This window comes from Corythoichthys intestinalis, chromosome 22 (assembly GCF_030265065.1).
Source record: "Corythoichthys intestinalis isolate RoL2023-P3 chromosome 22, ASM3026506v1, whole genome shotgun sequence".
NCBI classification, from domain to species: domain Eukaryota; kingdom Metazoa; phylum Chordata; class Actinopteri; order Syngnathiformes; family Syngnathidae; genus Corythoichthys; species Corythoichthys intestinalis.
The window spans coordinates 12,429,927-12,448,790 of record NC_080416.1 but is presented as its reverse complement, the minus strand read 5'-3'; the positions used below and the strand labels follow the sequence as shown (position 1 = coordinate 12,448,790).

Sequence of the window (18,864 nt, the reverse complement as noted above, 5' to 3'; positions counted from 1 at the left end):
TTGCTTTTAACCAAGAATCGAGAGTGCTTTACGTCCATATCTATAAAGAATTCAGGGATTTAAGTATTTATTTACAAGAATTTTCAACGGAAAAAGCTCTTTGTTTACATATGGTGGCCGCTAATTTCCTGACTGACTAGCCTCATAGTTCGCAATATTTACGTTAAAAAAATCGAGACTATTTTATATAGATATCTATAAAGAATTCTGGGACTTGCGCATTTATTGACAAGAATTTTCAACGGAAAAAGCTCTTTGTTCGCATATGGTGGCCGGTAATTTCCTTACTTATTAGCCTCATAGTTCGCAATATTTACGTAAAATAAATCAAGACTGTTTTACGTAGATATCTATAAAGAATTCTTGGACTTGCGCATTTATTCACAAGAATTTTCAACAGAATAAGCTCTTTGTTCACATATGGCAGCCGCTAATTTCCTGACTGACTAGCCTCATAGTTCGCAATATTTACGTAGAATAAACGTGCTACCTGCACGTTTTTTGTTTTGTTTTGCTTTTAACCAAGATTTGAGACTCTTTTACGTCCATATCTATAAAGAATTCAGGGATTTAAGCATTTATTCACAAGAATTTTCAAAGGAAAAAGCTCTTTGTGTTTCCACTCGGTTAGCTTTGACGGAGATAGGCCCCCTATAAAGCGCCCCGTCAATACGTTATGAAGTCTATGAGCCGTCTATCGCCGTCAATGGCAGCCAATGATTTAATGGTGTCGGACGTAATGACACACAATTGTAAAGCCTGTTGTGTTGTAAGTGAAAGAGATTTTTCAGTGACAGGTAGTGTAACTCTAAGCCACCGCTTCACACACGCCCTAAAGCGCGTCGCACTGCGAGAGTGTGAGAAGCGTATGAAACTATGCACTGATGGAGTGACTGGCTGTCCCCTGTAGGCAAGGACCAGTCTTGATTTGCATCGCACAATCTGCACGAATCCAGACAAATTGGTGTAAAGTGGAGTCTTTGACTCGCTTTAAGCCGTGTAAACAAACACACTTCATCAGTAACAAAAGTGCTTCAATACATATTAATGAGATGCTGATAGCAATGATAAAAGTTTCTCTTTTGGAGAAATATGTTTGCTTTCTGATAAAAACGAATGATAAGACTGATAGAATTCTCTGCAGTTTACACAAACGATTATTCCAGTAGCTTGTTAGCTTACTTTATCACATGAACAGTTTTCTGCTTCTCTAGTTCTAAGCCTAGCTTCTAACCCGGCTTTCACATGCTTTGGGAAATATTATCCTTACCACTTGCTCATTAGTAATTATAAGTATGTCGAGTTCATATGCTTTTGTTGTCGTAAAAAAAAAAAAAACATAGCAGGCATGGACTTCATTTTAGTTTGGTGCATGGGCAAAAGTTTTCATCAAAATGGAAAAAAGTTTTTGTTTGTAACTGAATATTTTAGCAAAAAAAAAGCATGATTATTCTGGTGTAAAAAAAAAATCTGCAAATTGACAATACAGTGATCCCTGCTACTTCACGCCCTCAGTCCATCGCAGATTTTTTTTTCCAATTAAAAAACAAATAAATACAGATGAGCCAATCATATAGTCTCACTCTCCCTCCTGCTGCTCTTTGTTGGTCAGGCAGTGCACAAGAGTTGCTTATCAAAGTTAACAATGATTGACAGACATTTAATGTTTGAGCTTGCCACAGATCCTTGGAAGCCGTAGCTTCAAAGCGCTGCGTGCATCAATCGTCGTTTAACTAGTTAAACAGTTGCTGTGGCAACTCATTGTGTGTAATTGAGCAACTTGAGCGGATATGAGTGGACTCCCTCAATGAAGCATTTAACAAAGAGAAGCATTTTTCTACTTTATTTTTGTTTAATAATAATTGGATTAAAATATATATGGCGGAAAACACTCAGGTGACTTGAAGTTCCGCTCTGAGACCCCCAATTTGGCCAAATTTCAAAATTGTTCTTTATGCATGTGTGGTACAGCATTGGAAAGCTTAAAATCTCAATTTTCTGGGGGTAGAAAAATTTTGGACAGGAAAGCATTTAAAAAAAAAAAAAAAGTTTTTTTAAACAGCAAAACTCTATCTGGAGGTGAGAGCATGCGAGAGCAGAATTACAGACGCCATGACTTTAACGAGATATTATCGCATACTTACCTCGTTTCGATCCAAAAACTCCATGTAGCATGTTTCACCAAGTGTCAAGACACAGCTGTGAAAGGCCACGGCCGGATTTTGGGGGATTTTATGGGTGAAACATGGCAATTTAACAAGGGTCGCAATGCAGAAATAGCAGACATCAAGGAGTGGTCGAGATTTTCTTTTTCATATATATAACCTTTTAAACGTTCCCCCCCCCCCCCCCCCCCAATTTTTCTTGGTTTGGATCGATTATTTATCATCTAACATATCTGAGAAAATGCGACGGTAACAAAAAAAATACAATTAAGCGATAGTTATGAGGTAGATATCCGTCACTCTTTTACAGGCGCCATTTTTTTTATTGAGACGTCATTTGTTTAAAAGTTTAAAATTTGCTAGTGAATAATTTTTTAGTCATTTTGTTTAAAAAAAAAAAAAAAAAAAAAAACATTAGACATCAATTAACGATTCAAAGCTAAAAATGACAGACATTTTGTATAATAAATATGATTACTTACCTTGTTTTCATGGCTGGATTGAAACAAAAATGGTTGCGCGACGTCTGTAAAACGGGCACATTAAAAATCGTTCGGCGGCTTAATGCGCCATGAATCTGCTATGGCAGCATATAGACATATTGTTCTATCAAACACAACAGTTTTTTGGCTTAAAATACAGTCGTTTCTTTTAAAGAGGAGTGCAAGAGCAGAAACTGCTTTTTCAGTCTTGTCTGTGTTTTCTGCCAGATACATACATACATTTTGTTAAAATTATACTTTAGGGAAAAAAAAGTGAAAAAACGCTTATATGTATTTCTTTCCAATGCTAAATCTGAATAAATACATTGAACACACAAATAAAAAAATATATAGTTTTTGGTGGGGTGGGGATACTTTGCGTTTTTTCACCTATCGCAGCGGGTTGTGGTCCCCATTAACCACGAAAAACGAGGGCTCACTGTACATCTTCGTAACTTAAAGTTTCTTACAATTCACAACTTCTTGTTCGTGCACCGCCATTTTGAAAAGCGAAAGGTCCACACATTTCAGAAACTCTGGTATCATAAAATCCCAGTTATCCAGTATAAAATACGACTTGAGGGGGTGTTCACTTGCGATTTTCAATTCGACAAGTGGTATTTACCATAAATACGACATCACGTGAAGACAGCATAACACTAGCTTCTAAGCAACCCGACAAAAATGCTTGCATATCAATAAAGTGATGGCAAATAAAATGGGGATAAATTTATTGTACCATAATGTGAAGAACAAAACGCCACATTTGCATACCTGTCAAGTTGTACGGTTTCGGCATAATTTGTACAAGTGAGCACCGGCTTTTAAATGTGTACGCCGTACGTTCAAAATCTGTACGTTTTTCATGCATTACGTTTTTTTTTTCTCCGTTTGGATTTTGTCACCGTTTCGGCAATGAGACAATGTGCGTTACTATGCATTACTACGTTGGTTGAATGACGCGAGAAAAGTCAGAGACAAGGCGAAAGAAGAGCGGGAGTGGGACAGGGGGAGTTGTGACGCCGTTACAAACGCGATGTTAGGCTAGGTAGCTCCAATAATACCTGACTGTAGCCGACAGCCTACAAACTACGCCCACATGATGCTACACTAGATATCACATGTATATGAACTAGATGCGAAATGATACACTTGCCGGCATTGGTAAAAAACCGCCATCTTAAAGCAGTAGACTTCTCAAAAGGCTCTGTTTTAGTGAACCTTCCTGGCGAACCTAAGTAACCTTTTATCTAAAATACTCCTAAATCAGCAAAATCTTGACTTGAATCTATCTTTAAATGATGAAAGTTTTAAAACGTTCACATGTCGAAAGTAGACAGAAGGGAACTAATGCAAAAACGGGAGCAATTTTAACAACTTTAACGGTTGATTCACAACATTAAATGACTTCCAAACATAACAAAGGTTACTAGGTTTTTTTGTTGGGTTTTTTTTTGTAAATGAAAAAAAAAAACATGCAAGGTAACACCAATTACTTTGCCAAGTAACTAATAACTCTTGCATTCAGGTAACTGAGTTACTAACTCGATTACTTTTTGGGAGAAGTAATTTTGTTATTACCGGTAATTACTTTTTTAAAGTAAGATTAACAACAGTGGTCATAAAGATGCAGTCTGCAGAATGAAAAATGACGAAAGCGGAGATTTTATTCTGCCAGTTTGTTGCCGAACACAATTTGCCTGCAACTATTGCTGATCACTTCTCAGAATTAGCAAAAGAAATGTTCCCTGACTCAAAGATTGCATCGGTAAGTTCATTTTATCAATTGACCTTTTTAATTTATAATTGGACACACAAACAAACTACCTTCAAGTCAAACTGAATTGCGAGCTGAAGTGCAGCCATCAAGACATGATAGAAATTACCAAACAAGCTACATACAATTATAACAAAAGTCACTGTTAAATTTTAGTAATCATGATGTAGCTGAAGATATTGATTCTTTGATTGCACCAGGTTATATGTGGCAATATTACCAATCATATTACGCTATATAAAACGTTGTAAGATTAGTCACCAAGTTGTAAAGGCATACGCCTCTATTTGTAAGATTGCCAATGGCCTCGGGTTAACAGGTATACATTTAAAAAGAACAGGGACAGGAAAGATCCTAAAGACAAAAAATTGATGTCCGAAAGACATTTTCCGTGTAGATTTCGGGTCACATTTCTCGTTAATGTTGTGGTATTCATATCCGATTACTATTATCTGCAAATGGGGTGCAGCCTTCTCCCACTGGATCTGGACAGACGCCCTCGTCCACAACCCCCTCCTCCTCCCAAGTGGTCGTTATCGTTTCAGCTCCATAGAGACTCCTCTAATGACAGCACTTGTCTATAACGCGGCCGTCACTGTGCGCGCGTGGTGCAATGACAGCGGCTGTCTATAACAGCTCCTCCTGGCAGAGATCACTCGGTCCAGCCTCTCCCACGTTCCGGTGTCACCAATGTCCGGGCGGACGATGATGTGATCTTTAGTCTCCCTGTGCGATCTATAGACTGGCATTTGGCTCAGGGAACGTCCCCAGGCTCTGACATGCATGCTAAACTTGGAGCGCTTCTGCCGATATTACCCCGCCAAGGGGAAGTTAACGCCAGACGAGGCAATATTGTGACATGTTAGATACTAAAGTGGCAGTCGGCCATTGTAGTCGTATGACCTCTATAGGTAACATCGGCTGCCATTTACGGCGATGGACGTCCAATCCATTTCAACTGGGAAGCGATTATGTGTATAAATCACGCAGAAAGTGAAGAAAATTCAGTCATCCTAATGTGAGGCTCAAGTCCCCGCAGTGTGCTTTTTGCATTATCATATTAGCATTCTTCAATGCTTCGTGTTTTTGATCGCTAATGAAGGCTTAAATGCTCTTTGGCGTGTGTGTTCGGCGCAGTCCGCAGGGAACGCCGGCGTCCGTCCTGCATTGATGCCATCACGCGTCTCATCTGCATGCTTGACAGCTCAGACCTTCTCTCATCCTCACGCAATCTCGCTTCTTTTATCATCTCCTACCGCAGTCCCCTGTCACCTTCCATTACTTGCCACTCATGTTTGTCTGTCTTCATTCCCTCTTGCAGTCTTTTTGGCTGCCTCGCCTGCTGCTCCTTGGCTTTGGGTCAATACTGCATGTGTTGAGGATTCAGTGCTTGTACTTTCTAGATAAACACCCTGTTAGCAGGATTATCCCTGTTGTCCTAACAATGTAAACCCAGGATTAAGCCTCGCTCTCTGGGGATGCGAGTACGTGTGCGAAAGTGTGTGTTTGTTGCAGGCTGTGAAATTGGCCTTCGAGAAGGACTGAGGTCGTGTTACTTCACCATTGCAGGGAGGCAACTTTAAAGGTTTCATACCAATGTAACATAATGAAGTTTAGTGTCTAAATACAAATTGGTGATTGTTTTAATCGTCGATTAATGAATGAACTAGCTAGTTGCAATAATCGAGTAATCGGATAAGGAACATAAAAAAGAATTAAAATTAGGGTTGTTCCGATCATGTTTTTTTGCTCCCGATCGTTTTAGTTTGAGTATCTGCTGATCCCGATATTTCCCGATCTGATTGCTTTTTTTGTTCCCGATTCAATTCTAATTTTTCCCGATCATATACGTACATTTTGGCAATGCATTAAGAAAAAAATGAATAAAACTCGGACGAATATATACATTCAACGTACATTACATTAGTACTGTATGTGTTTATTATGACAATAAATCCTCAAGATGGCATTTAAATTATTAACATTCTTTCTGTGAGAGGGATCCACGGATAGAAAGACTTGTGACTTTGTATATTGTGACTAAATATTGCCATCTAGTGTATTTGTTGAGCTTTCAGTAAATGATACTGTAGCCATGCCCAAATGCATGATGGGAAGTGGAACCATGACTGTGCGTAGTGCTACCAATTGATATGTCTTCTCTGCGTTGGGAAATAACATAAGGTGTTAAGAAAAAGATCAATTGCTACATTGCTTCCCCACATTGCTTCCCATGATATTTCTAATCATAGGGAGAGGGATTGTAAGGCTTTAGCCAATTAAAAAAAGGCTCCAAAGGCTGCCAAAATTCACTCTACTCATTTTACGCTGCCTTTTATCTCTCTATATAGGTAAAACGGTGCCATTACAGATTGAGCGCGACAATGCATGAGTAGGTCGTGCAGCGCATGCAATAACTGTGTTTATTTAACGTGATACATTTTTTAAAAAATTAATTACCGCCGTTATCGGGATAAATTTGATAACCCTACCTTAAGCCTAAACTAAAGACTCTGGATGAGTGTAACATATTATGTCTGTAACGTTAAATACAATTAGAAAACGATTTAATTTAAAAAAAAAAAAATAATAATAAAAAAAAGGCATGGCCGATATTTTTTTGCCGATTCCGATACTTTGAAAATGGCGTGATCGGACCCACACATCGGCACGTCTCAAATTAAAATACCTGAGCTGAACCTCAAACGATATTAAAGAAATAAATGAGGATCCAAGTACAACAAAAGAACAATTGGCTAACTTACATAGCAAAAGTCGGCTAGGTTAAATGCTATAAAATGCTACCATTTTTTTCCCCACAATGCTCTTAACAAATGGTTCAAACACATATTCCCACAAAAAACAGCTAAATACTGTATACCCATGAACTAAATTACGAACGCATTAAAAAAGATTAGCTCACACAAAAACTTAGCTTATGTTGGTCTTAACAGGAAGCGGCTGGATTCAGCCATGTGAAATGAGTTGTATCATTCACTGTTGCCACTAGAGAGCAGTGTACCCACCTAAATCAATAAAACTAAATGCAAACACTTTCAAAACAAACCATTACAATGCCAATTTAATTAAACGACGACTTGAAGCAACAAAATTTAATTTGAATATTTTTTCTGATCGAATTACTCGAGTTAATCGATTAATCGTTGCAGCACTATTTTACATCATTACTTACTAGTCTATCATTATATTATCATAACTCATAACACAAGGGCATTGCACGTTTGCACTGTAGAATATGATGCAATAATAAAGATCGTCAGCTAAATTCTGTATATTATCAAATATAAGTCAATTCTATTCATATATATATATATACGTATATATGTACATTATATTCTGATGTCATTAGAGACGCATATAATGTAAATAAATACATTATGGATACTGTATATTAGGGGTGTAAAGCACCATTTTTTGATGGTACTATATCAATTCTTTGGACAAATATATGAAATTTGCCAATATTACAAAGTCTGTAACGATTCAATTCAATTTGATGTAAGATCCTTTGATTGATTTAATATGATACTATGTTATCACAATATTAAGTTCCATTTCACTTTAATCAATAAAAGAATACATCACAATTTTGGTGTTTTTGAAAGCTGAAACTTTATAGACATTTTAACCCTCTGGTGCATAGTGGTCACTACAGTGGACAGCTACTGAAATGTACCTTTCTCTTTAATGCATTGGTTCCTATGGTTTAACTGCATAGCAACTCTCTGCTGCCATACTTTATTGAGGTCAATTCAGTGGTCAATTGGTGTAACTGCATGTAAATATCCTCTGAATCCAATATAACCGACAGGATACTATGCCTGAAGAGCTACAGTGGTAAAAAAAAAAAAATGTACAGTAATATCTAGGGAAAAGTAAAATCTGTTTGGAATATGAAATATTTGTGTATAGTATGTAGAAATTAATGATTGAAGTGGACATCATGCATCCCCCAGTATATTATTGAACACGTGACATAATTGTGTCACTGTTTATGACTGTTTTAGTAATAAATTAGTATGTAATTGTTATATCTATAGGCAGTTAATTTAAAATATACATTTTTTTGCAGATTCACTGTAGTTTGCATTACTATATGCATTTTATCTTATTTTGTAGACTTCAAAAGGAGCATAGAATAAGGCAGTTGACAGAATAGCCCAGGAAATTCCATATGTGTAGTGACAACATAGATGATGAAAGGTTGGCAGACAACAACAGAGACATTGGTGCTTAGGTGTAGGAGTCACAACTAGAAGCTTCATTGGATTTTTTTATTGAGGCCTATGCAGTGTGGCTATTGAGTTTGAAGAAATGGAAAAAGGAAGAAATTTCCCACAAATTGTCGAAATGTTTATCAAAGTATAAAAAGGATCAAGGGTTTCGAAATTCATAAGAGAACACAAGTTAATTCATTTGTGATAGTAAATTTACATAGTTTTATGTTTAGTGTGCAGGTGCATGGATTCCACTGGATTGGACATGTTTGTAACTTCATGAAAAAAAATATTTTTGAAAAATACGAAATTGAACATTATTTTCATGTCCTAAAACAATAAAAACGCATCAGAAAAACTCTTGACCAAGGATTTCGTAATACAGTGGTAACTCTACATACGAAGTTAATTCGTTCCAGGACCTTGTTTGTAAGTTGAAGTGGTCGTATGTCGATTAGGATTTTCCCATAGCAATACATTATAATTCAATTAATTCATTCCACAGCATGAAAACCTACACTAAATCCTGAATAAATGCTGCTGGTACAATTGCAAATAGCAATTACACAGAGCAAAACGAATTATGAATAAAAATCAAAATAATAATAATAATCATAATAATAATAAAAGCTGTAATAGTGTGGGTATACTAGTATGTGTGGTTCTGAAAGGAAAGAAAATTACATCATATTAGTGCTGATGCAGTAAACAATGCAAATTGACAGTGAAGCAGTCAATAACACACATACATGACTCGTAATATTATAATGACACAAAGGTGGGGGGGCGCGAGCGCGCGCACAACTAGGAAGCACGCTGCGTGCACGTGCGGTCATCTTGGCCATAAAAGTGGCGAAAACTGAGCACTTTCCACTCATATGAATGTACAACATCATTTTAAGATGCTAAACAAACACATTCCCTCTTAACACAAATGTGCAACGCGAATATAATGTAAACAACGCTCTCCTCGACGCGAGAACGAGCGGGAGCAACAAGCCGACATAACAGTAAAAACACGAAATGGTCGTGCTGATAACGGCTCTAACTCATCATAAGAACTTTATAGCATGAAGAGGAAATACTTACATTCGTTCATGGACGCACAGATTAATCCTCTAACACAGGGGTCCCCAACCTTTTTTGCACCACGGACCAGTGTTATTTGGGTCTTTTTTTCACGGACCGGTGTTCTGACAAATTTCGCAACCCATCAAAAATTGCAACGATGCGGTTCTGCGCATGCGCGTAACGTTAAACATGGCCGCCATTGCAGCGATTCCAAAGTAAACACTACAAACTTTCTTTAAAGAAAGGAATATTAACTTACGTTTCATCATGGAAGGACATGTAGAAAAGTTCTCCTCAGATACATCCTGCCATGTTAGCTGCACACAGCAACTGCACACGACTTTGCTTTGTCGTTAACCATTAATTAAGAAGCCAGTTTCACAAAGATACGATGTTGGAAATTGTAGCAAGGTTTTCAATGCTCTCATAGCGATGTCAGGATATTCCGGAATGACTTTAATCCAGAACCTCGGTAGAGTTGTTGTCTCAAATGTACGTTTAAGGTCGGCGTCATTTGCGATCTCTACAAGCTGATCTTTCTGTTTCACAGACATGCTCGAATCACTCGGTTTATTCGCAAACGGGTCTCGAATCCACTCCTTTGCAGTTCGTGGGTCTTCGAGGTTGTAGGCTCATCTTCTGGCTTGTCAGGTGCCCTTTTCGCCGTAAAAAATATCTCCAAAGACGCCTGTTTTCCAGTCATCTTCGCTCGTGTGGGGGCTAATTATTTCCGGGAACAAATGTGCTGCACCCGCGGCCTATTAATACGTTATTATCGAGGAGAAGCGCACATAGATATATTATACTGTATACAGTGGGGAGAACAAGTATTTGATACACTGCCAATGGGTTTTCCCATTGGCAGTGTAACAAGTACTTGTTCTCCCCACTGTACGTAAAACAAGATGTTCTGCTAGCAGTCCAATCAATGGATTTCTATGACGACATTCTAATCTATCCTGTAGTATTATATCTAGAGTAGACAGGGATATTGGTGTGTTAAACAGGGGCACAGGGTTAATTTGGCCGGAATACGGTCATTAATAAATTATTATTTCTGTCTGGTAGCAAATACGCCATGGACTGGTTCCGGTCCGCGGCCCGGCAGATGGGGACCCCTGCTCTAACAGGTGGCCGTCCTCTGCTCGAAATGCGCACTATACGCCTATTCTCGGTCCCGGAATACGCAGCGCACATGACGTGGAACAATAACAGGAACTAACTGGTTGCTATGGGAACAAACGCATACCCATGGGATCTTTCTAACAGTAAAAACACGAAGACGAGCCGTAACAGTAAAAATACGAAACGGTGGCGCTGATAACGGCTCTAACTTATCATAAGAACTTTATGGCATGAAGAGGAAATATTTACATTCGTTCATGGACGCACAGATTAATCCTCTAACAGGTGGCAGTCCTCTGCTCGAAATGCGCACCCTACGCCTATTATCGGTCCCAGAATACACAGCGCGCATGACGTAGGACAATAACAGGAACTAACTGGTTGCTATGGGAATGAACGCATACCCATGGGATCTTTCTAACAGGAGTATTAAAATTGCTAACAAAATCGTTTAGGATTATCTTAGATGAATATATGTTGTATTTTTCTTATAGAGTAATTGACGAGAAATACGATAGACCCGTTAATAGACTTTTGGGAAAAAAAAAAAATCACAATTTCTTTAAGTATTTTCATGAATAATGACATGGCCTGTAAAATTTAATGCAAATTCACTCTGCAACGTCTCTCTTCAGGTTACATTTAGTGAGAAGTCTCGCCATTGATAATTAAGTTGCTGTGCTTGCCGATTCGGAAGTGTGTAACATGCGTACATTTTAACACGTAAATCGTGCTGGTTGGAACCGATAAGAGAATCGTTAGATAAATTGCCAAACGATTCCATAGAATCGGACAACTCGGAACTGATTCCCCTACCGGTTCTCGATTTTCAACCCTAGCCATGACAATGTTTTTCGATATCAATGTCTCTTGATGAATTTTAAAATATTTTGTGGGTGTGATTGAAATGGTAATCCTCTTTGTATGATTTTTCATAACAGACTTTGAACAACCGAAGTGTGAGCTACAGGAATGACGATGCGGAAGCCAGTGAAGAAGGAGTTGGCCAAAGCTCTTTGGAGCCGGCCGCAGTGGCGATGGAAAGGCCAAAGGTGAGCCCCCCTCGCGATATCTGCCGTACCACAGGGGCAGCCACGACCGGGTCAGCGGAGGTTCAGGTGTCAGCGAGCGACGGCTGACTGACGAGACCGAGTGGGACCTCTCCCCAAAAAACGCCGTCCCGCTCGGACCTTTCATCCTTCCTTCCCTCCCTCGCTCCTCCGTGACCCATCCCGCCCTCCCTTCAGACGTCTCTTTACTCTCAGCCCAAGCGCACAACTTCAACCTTGTCATCCGCTCATCCTTTCCTCCGACCTCCCCCCTTCCTCGCCTTCTTCTTCACCCCGAAAACTAAACATTACCACAGGCTTTCACTCAGCGGGTCGGCCTGACTGGGGCAGCTCTCTGTGGGGTGGCGTGTCTTCACTACACACTACACACATATGCATTTTTGTTATTATTTAATATATTTATTAACAAATTCATTGCTGTTGACGACAATAGATGTCCAATCCATTTGAACTGGGAGAGGTTCGTAGCTAATTTTCAATGGCAGCCAATGAGGTAACTACTTTGATGTAGTTAATGTATTAGTCTTGTCAAGGTTAAATTAATAGGTTGGAAATACATTGATTTCAATTAAACCTTTATGAATAAAAATAACAAAAAGAAATAATTATGAAAAAAAATTCAAATACATTAAAATAACAAACATCTATTATTATTTCTTTTCCCATTTTTTCCTTCTATTAAATGCCATCAATGATTTAAAAAAGACATTGTAGATAAATGCTTCTTCCCTTGTGGAACTCAATTAGAAAATATAATAAAGATTTCCACATTTTCATTGAACACATCGAGCACCTGCGGAGCAACATACACAGCCTATTATTGACTTCAGCCCAATTGTTGAGTCACTGTTATTGAATCTGTTAACAACGCAGATATATGGCGGCCATTTTGCACTATACGAGACACCGCGCGTTTTATTTATTGCGGCTTTAATGCCGATAAGACGCTTTGAAATCTGCCCACGCAGCCAGTAAATCAAGGTGATGTGGCTATTTACGTCTTTAGATGGCATTATAGCTTTACATATTGCTACTTCGGGGAACGCTTCAGCTGTCCACTTTATCATCCGGGACTGTTTTCTAATTACAACGCACAAGAATTAAAGCAGGGAAGACCACTGAGGTTAGAATCCTTGCGTCGTAACAATGGAGAGTTTGAAAGTGATTGACTCCTTTTGAGGATATATATGCTGCTATGATTCATAGATTAAGAACAGCTAATTCCAGGTCCCCAACATTCAGAAAAAAAATTACAGGCACATTGGTATTTTTGTCAAGAAATCAGAAGAACGATTTAGGGCTAACCATGGGTGGATTGACAGATTAAAAAAAAAAAATAGCCACAATGAATAGCTACTGTGCTAGCACGCTGCTACTGATTGATTTATTTGTTGCCAGTGTATTATTCGTCTACATTGACGATAACGAAAATATTTCGTCGATGAACAATTTTTTCATGACGATGGCGACTTAAAAATGTGGCTTGGGAGACTGGAACATAATGAGACAAATGTCGGTTTTCATCTGACGAGACGACGAGACGAATATGCGACAGTTTTTGTCATTTGTTCACAATGCGTGACATTTTTCTATTGTATGTGGAGTACGTCAGCTTGCGTCTTAGCAGTGTTTGGGTCATGTCACCCATGTGAGATGTGCTGCGTCTCTCCCTCACTCTCCTCACCGGAGTTTAGGCTGCGCTCCATCTTGTTTGTTTGGAAACACGGTAAAATTTGTTTTCTCATCTTGGCAAGAGAGAATATGCAGTGCTGTTTTAGCCTTTAAAGGTCTGTGCTGCGTGATCATCAGATGCTAAATGTAACTCCTAGCGTTAGCATAGCATTTGTGTTAGCATTAACCTCAGAATGGTGAGAGTCCTCTTAAAACACTGGACAGTCTGAAGCAGAACTACTTGGCTTTTCTGGTCTGTAAGTGTAGAGGAGAGCCAGTTGGCGAAATGGCATTTAGCTAATAGCCCACTTCAGCTGTTTTGTTTGCTGAATGAGCAATTACTGGGAAATACTGATTGCTTGCAATTCTGGCTAGAAAAAAAATCAAGACTTCCCAACGCCTGGACATTTTTTTTTTTTTTTTTAACATACTCTTCATGCCTTCCGGGTGGGTTTGATTGAAAATGATGTACTGCTTTTCCTGTTGTGTGTGTACTTATATTCACTAAATTGGCATTGTCCTTGTAGATGCTACAATACGTGCTTGCCTATGTTCATTTGAAATTTCTAGAAAACTTTATTAATATTTGGACAAAAAGTTTTGAATTTTACTAGCAAAAAAAATTTGAGTAACTGTAAAACTAGACGAAATTTGTATGAGATTTCGACTAGATGGGAACATATAAATGCAAGTACATAACACTATCTTTTTATTGTATTTAGTCTTGAAGCCTAGGACCTCGGCTTTACGATTTAAGCATCTAATGTATCTAATACATCGATATCATCCCATAATAAGCAATCCAAATGGCAACAGGCGTCGAAAAAATAACGGACAGCACGCTAGTCAGTTGGTCTGCTGTGTCCATAATTGTCTCACTAGCGTTCGACTGCAGTATACGTCTTTTTGTGGCTTTCCGGTAACTCAAGGTGAGAGCTTGAGAAAGCATAATTAAAGACACCATGATTTTAACGTGCTATTATCGCGTACTTACCTCGTTTCGATCCAAAAAACTAGCATGTATCACCGAGTGTCAAGACACAGCTGTGAATGGCCACAGCCGGACTTTGTGGGGATTTTATGAGTGAAACATGGTAATATAGTGGTGCAGAATTCAATGACAACAAGGAGTGGTCGAGATTTTCTTTTACAAATATTTACCCTTTAAACGTCCCCTCCCCCCCTATTTTTCTTTGTTTGGATCGATTATTTATCATCAAACGACAGTAACAAAACAAAAAAACAACAACAATTAACTAGAGTTGTTCCGATCATGTTTTTTTGCTCCCGATCGTTTTAGTTTGAGTATCTGGCGATCCCGATATTTCCCGATCCGATTGCTTTTTTTTTGCTCCCGATTCAATTCCAATCATTCCCGATAACTTTTCCCGATCATATACATTTTGCCAATGCATTAAGAAAAAAATGAATAAAACTCGGACGAATATATACATTCAACATACAATACATAAGTACTGTATTTGTTTATTATGACAATAAATCCTCAAGATGGCATTTACATTATTGACATTCTTTCTGTGAGAGGGATCCACGGATAGAAAGACTTGTAATTCTTAAAGGATAAATGTGACTCTGTATATTGTGACTAAATATTGCCATCTAGTGTATTTGTTGAGCTTTCAGTAAATGATACTGCAGCCATTTAACTTCTGCCCAAATGCATGATGGGAAGTGCAACCATGACTGTGCGTAGGGGCACCAATTTATATGTCTTCTCTGCGTTGGGAAAGAATATAGGGTGGATGTTAAGAAAAAGATCAACTACTACCTTTCTTCCCCACATTGCCTCCCACATTATTTTTAATTGCTGAGAGAGATATTGTAAGGCTTTAGCCACATAAAAAATGGCTCCAAAGGCTGTCAAAATTCTCTCTACTCATTATACGCTGCCTTTTAGCGCTATCTATAGGTATAATGGCGTCTTTATAGGTTGAACGCGACAATGCGTGAGTGGGTCGTGTAGCGCATGCGTTGATTATTTAACGTGATTAACCGCCGTTAACGCAATAAATTTGATAGCCCTACTTTAAGCCAAAACTACTCTGGATGAGCGGAAGACATTTTGTCTGTAACGTTAAATACAATTACAAAATGATTTAATTAAAAAATATATGTATATTAAAAAAAGGCATGTCCGATATTTTTTTGCCGATTCCGATACTTTGAAAATGACGTGATCGGACCCGATCGATCGGCATCCCGGGACATCTCTACAATTAAGCGATACTTATGGGGTAAATATCCGTGACCTATTTGCAGACACTATGTTTTTCATTGTGACGCAATTTGTTTAAAAGTTTAAAATATACGAGTGAATAATTTTATAAAATCATTTAAAAAAAATAAAAAAATATTAGGCATCAATTAATGATTCTAAGATAAAAATGATAGACATTTCGAATGATCAATATAATTACAATTTTTTATGGCTGGGTTGAAACAAAAGCAGTTGCGCAGTGTCTGTAAACAGGGGTCTAGGGTAAAACGGACAAATGAAAAATAGTTTGGGGCTTAATGCGCCATGAAACTGCTATGGCAGCTTATAGACATTTTTTTAATGTCAAACACAACTGTTATCTTGGCTTAAAATACAGCAGTTTATTTTAAAGAGTGGTGCAACAGCAGAAACTGCTTTTTCAGCCTTGTCTGTGTTTTCCGCCATTTATATAGTTTTTGAAAATCTCACTAGGTAACAGAGTCGGACTCGGTTCCCATGACTCTCGAACTCCCTCGTCACGGCTACTATACTGCCCGAGGACCCGAAGACAAGCACACAAATGCGCCTGCAGGTATGCGCGTTGGCAGGTGCAGCCTTCTTTCTGCGCCGTAGCTTTTCATTAACTTGTCTCGTACAATCAAAGTCTGTCAGCGAGAGTGACGCGAGGAGAAAGAACACGATGGGGGGGAAATGGAGTCTTCACAGATACGGCCGTGTTGTTGTAGCTGCATCGAAAATGGAACTTCCTTCTCCTGTCTGATAACATTGTTTCAGACTTTTTTTGTGTTGACGCTCCTCCTGTGACATTGGGCCTTTCGCAGCTAATGCGTCAACAGCACACAAATGCAGGTGAGGAAATGGGTGATGTACATTCCACGCTGTCAACTTGTCAAATACTGTACTGTAATTTCTGGAGTGTAATATAATTTTGTTTATAGTATGCCAAAACCACCTTGGAAGGTTTTCTTTGTACTATGTGTGTATGATTCACTCCTGTTAATTTGCTGGTATCATCCTTGTAAAACCAACTAGTTATTTGTATTTTATGAGGTTTTCAAATAAATACCATAACTTGTTTCATGCTGCAAATTCTGATTCATGAACTCATCGTTTAGTTCAGAAAAAAATCCCAAAATAATATTTTTGTAAAATTTTCAGAGGTAGAATTAGGTACTGTAGTGACTGTATGTCCACTAGGGCTGCCACAAATGATTATTTTGATGGATGATGAATTGGCTCTTATATAAATCAAATGTTATTTACTGTTATATTACACTGGGCCGAACAATTATCACATATTTGTTATTGGCTAGGTACTTTTTATTTTTGTTTGTTTCTCTTTAATCTTATACAGTGGGGCAAATAAGTATTTAGTCAACCACTAATTGTGCAAGTTCTCCCACTTGAAAATATTAGAGAGGCCTGTAATTGTCAACATGGGTAAACCTCAACCATTAGAGACAGAATGTGGAGAAAAAAAAACAGAAAATCACATTGTTTGATTTTTAAAGAATTTATTTGCGAATCATGGTGGAAAATAAGTATTTGGTCAATACCAAAAGTTCATGTCAATACTTTATTATGTAACCTTTGTTGGCAATAACGGAGGCCAAATGTTTTCTGTAACTCTTCACAAGCTTTTCATGCACTGTTGCTGGTATTTTGTTCCATTCCTCCATGCAGATCTCCTCTAGAGCAGTGATATTTGGGGTGTGTCGTTGGGTAACACGGACTTTTAACTCCCTCCACAGATTTTCTATGGGGTTGAGATCTGGAGACTGGCTAGGCCACTCCAGGACCTTGAAATGCTACTTACGAAGCCACTTCTTTGTTGCCGTGGCTGTGTGTTTGGGATCTTTGTCATGCTGAAAGACCCAGCGATGTCATATCTTCAATGCCCTTGCTAATGGAAGGAGATTTTCACTCAAAATCTCTCGATACATGGCCCCTGTCATTCTTTCCTTTACACAGATCAGTCGTCCTGGTCCCTTTGCAGAAAAACAGCCCCAAAGCATGTTTCCACCCCCATGCTTCGCAGCAGGTATGGTGTTCTTCGGATGCAATTCGGTATTCTTTCCCATCCAAACACGAGAACCTGTGTTTCTACCAAAAAGTTCTATTTTGGTTTCATCTCACCATAACACATTCTCCCAGTCCTCTTCTGGATCATCCAAATGCTCTCTAGCGAACCACAGACGGGCCTGGACGTGTACTGGCTTCAGCACGGGGACACGTCTGGCAGTGCAGGATTTGAGTCCCTGGCGGCACATTGTGTTACTGATAGTAGCCTTTGTTACTGTGGTTCCAGCTCTGTGTAGGTCATTCACTAGGTCCCCCCATGTGGTTCTGGGATTTTTGCTCACTGTTCTCATCATTTTGAAGCCACAGGGTGAGCTCTTGTATGGAGCCCCAGATCGAGAGAGATTATCAGTGGTCCTGTATGTTTTCCATTTTCTAATAATTGCTCGCCCAGTTGATTTCATTACACCAAGCGTTTTAGCTATTGCAGATTCAGTCTTCCCAGCCTGGTGCAGGTCTACAATTTTGTCTCTGGTGTCCTTTGACAGCTCTTTGGTCTTGGCCATAGTAGAGTTTGGAGTGTGACTGACTGAGGTTGTGGACAGGTGTCTTTTATACCGATATTGAGTTAAAACAGGTGCCATTAATACAGGTAACGAGTGGAGCCTCAGACCTCGTTAGAAGAAGTTAGACCTCTTTGACAGCCAGAAATCTTGCTTGTTTGTAGGTGACCAAGTACTTATTTTCCACTCTAATTTGGAAATAAATTCTTTAAAAATCAAACAATGTGATTTTCTGTTTTTTTTTCCATATTCTGTCTCTCATGGTTGCGGTTTACCCATCTTGGCAGTTACAGGCCTCTCTTATATTTTCAAGTGGGACAACTTGCACAATTGGTGGTTGACTAAATACTTATTTGCCCCACTGTATATGGTTATTTACTTTATTTCTTTGTTGATATGAGGACAAGTTAAATGGGGAGGACTGAAATAATTGAGTAGAAGAAA

General features: G+C 38.7%; 1 long non-coding RNA gene across 2 annotated transcripts in view; it reads left to right on the top strand.

The window, feature by feature from the left end:
* Positions 1–16,818, top strand: part of LOC130910713 (uncharacterized) — a 28,566-nt gene extending 11,748 nt beyond the window's left edge. Inside the window, exons 2-5 of one of the 2 annotated variants that reach the window (XR_009061898.1) lie at positions 10,284–10,384; positions 11,800–11,910; positions 16,310–16,409; positions 16,482–16,818. This is a non-coding gene — a long non-coding RNA (uncharacterized LOC130910713). The remainder of the gene's footprint in view (positions 1–10,283; positions 10,385–11,799; positions 11,911–16,309; positions 16,410–16,481) is intronic. The other variant, XR_009061897.1, reaches the window with a different exon arrangement.
* Positions 16,819–18,864: the final 2,046 nt, after the last annotated feature.